The 2,583-nt window shown below is 34.2% G+C and overlaps 1 pseudogene; it reads right to left on the bottom strand.

Annotated features, from left to right (window-relative positions):
- Window positions 1-327: 327 nt before the first annotated feature.
- On the bottom strand, window positions 328-1,254 carry LOC146608631 (uncharacterized; annotated as a pseudogene).
- Window positions 1,255-2,583: the final 1,329 nt, after the last annotated feature.

The raw sequence follows: 2,583 nt of genomic DNA, 5'->3' as shown, positions 1-2,583 counted from the left end.
AAAGTGGGGACCATATATACCTTACAACCTATTTATAGATGTGAACGTTTTTAAAGTACATTGTAACAAAAAATAAATGACAACACACAGGGTAGATCCAGAACGCACTGTATTTTTAAGATGCCAATCACAAAAACATGAGAACAATGCTTACAGATTGGACACACAAATTTTGATACACAAATAAAAACTGTCATAAACTATCAGCAATATTTGAGGTAATACAGAACACAGCTGGATGCAAACTATATGACCTGTAGCTCTTTACATTAAGTTTTCAAATAACATTTTTAAAAAGAAAAAAAAAAGCAGTAGCAACATTCAGAATTATCTGTATTTTTTGGAAATGCCATATATCAGTCTCCCCAATGTACCATTTTTGTGCTTTTTTGTGAGCCACTCGTTCCACTCAATAACTGTAAGGTGTTCTGACAGTAGTCTATCATTTCTGTTACCCCTGAGTCTCCAGATTTGCTCCTTGTAAGACCTCCAGGCTCTCTCCAGATGTTGGGTATGGGCACCTGTACGAGGGTCAACATACCACCTGCTGTGGTTAACAGTCATACCCTAAATTTGGGAGTACACGATAGGCCCGCCATTCATCACTTATCACTGAGGAACCAATCCGGACATGAAGGGTAATCACAGGAACAAGATGTCTTCGAGATCTTTTCTCCACAAGTCGCAAGATAGGCCTCGTTTTCCCTCGATGTTTTATGCCCAGCATTCCAAAGATCCACTTTCTTCTTTTCCATCCCCCAGCCATTTTTCCTCTCCCATACTGATGCAGAAACAAAAAAATGGAAAAAAAAAGACTAAATGATACTATGAAAGGTTGATAAATATATAGATGTAATATTAAATTACAGTCACAAAAACTTACCTTTCGTTTGTGACGAAAGTGACTCTCATCAATCACAATAAACTCCCTTCGGTCACCAATCTGCTGACCTGTACGATGTCTCAATCTTTGAACTGCAGCCACACATACCCTCCTTATTTTTTTGGACATTTTACTAATTGTTGTTGTACTGCCTGCAATGGTGTCAACTATCATGTCAATTTGACGTAATCGCAGACCCTGAGAAAATTTTGAGAGAAAAAAAACATCCTTACAAAAATCTTTTTCATTATTTTTTTTCTGTAGTGTTTAAGCTCACCTGTAGATAAATTGCATCCAGCGTTGAAGTGAGACTTTAGAACGGCTGAAAAGTGACTTGTGTCTGACGGAGGTTTGTTTGACGTGTCCACCATGTGTATGGGCAGAAATCTGTGCCATCAGAAACTGAATACGAATAAGCTAAATTTGAATTTGAATTGCTCAGATTGAATCTGAATTGTAACTTGAATAAATGCTTTTAAAAACTGAATATGAATTATCCTAATTTGAAATTCAATTTATTGGTCTGAAAATGATCATCACTAAATTGAAATTGAATTTTATATTTTGAAAATGAATTAATTTCCTTTGAAACCGTATTTTATCCTTTAAAAATTTAGCTCTCGAATAATTTCAGATTTACTTCTCACCATTCAGTTTCAGTTCTACAATTCAGTTTCAGTTCCAAAATTCAGTTTTTTGGGACTTACATCAGCATCTTGAGCTGAATTAAGACTTCAGAAGTCATTCGTCATGTCGAATGACCAGTGGATAAACGCTCAGGTTTGTAATAAATGTATTATTAGCGTCATGTTAACAAATGATAACCGTACGAAAACTTTTATGCTTATTGTAGCTGTTACCTCAAAACGCTAATTTAGCGTAGTTTGTGTTGGATTCAGCTTTGACGAACAAATATGATCGACTGTTTCTAGTAGAATTCCAAAGTTGTCATCTTGTACCCTGTCAGAGCCCTGTATGCTTGCAGAGACCCCTACAGTCATGTAAAAAGGAATATTATGAGAAATTAATAAATATGAATAAAAATAATATTAAAGGGATTTGGAAAACATTAAATACCATCATTAAAAATGGTTCTAGGCAGTCAAATTATCCTTCGTATTTCGCTAATAATGATAGAAATATTAGTAACATGAGTGATGTGGTTAATGAGTTCAATAAATTCTTTGTAAGTGTTGGGCCAGACTTGGCTGATACAATTCCTGATATAACAGATTCTGCAGAGAAAGAAACTAAACTCATTGACTGTAATCCTCATTATATATTACAGTTTACTTTATTTGCAGATGATACAAATATTTTTTGTGCTGGAGAGAATTCACAGCAGCTTTTGGAAATTGTCACACAAGAAATGATTAAACTGAAAACATGGTTTGACAGGAACAAGTTATCACTAAATTTGAAAAAAAAACTACATTTATGTTATTTGGAAATTGTAAAAAAGATGCCGGAGCAAAATTGTTAATAAACAATGTTGAAGTTACGGTGGCTGGGAAGTGCAAATTGCAACAAATTAAAAAACCACAACAAATTAAAAACCCGCAACAAATTAAAAAAACCCCACAACAAATTACAAAAACCCGCAACAAATTACAAAAACCCACAACAAATTAAAAAACCTCACAACAAATTACAAAAACCCACAACAAATTACAAAAACCCGCAACAAATTTAAAAAAACC

This window comes from Diplotaxodon limnothrissa, linkage group LG23 (genome assembly GCF_057381915.1).
Source record: "Diplotaxodon limnothrissa isolate DT_005_m linkage group LG23, D_limnothrissa_male_GT1.1, whole genome shotgun sequence".
NCBI lineage: Eukaryota > Metazoa > Chordata > Actinopteri > Cichliformes > Cichlidae > Diplotaxodon > Diplotaxodon limnothrissa.
Note: the sequence above shows the minus strand (reverse complement) of the source record. Positions and strands in the feature narration are given on the sequence as shown.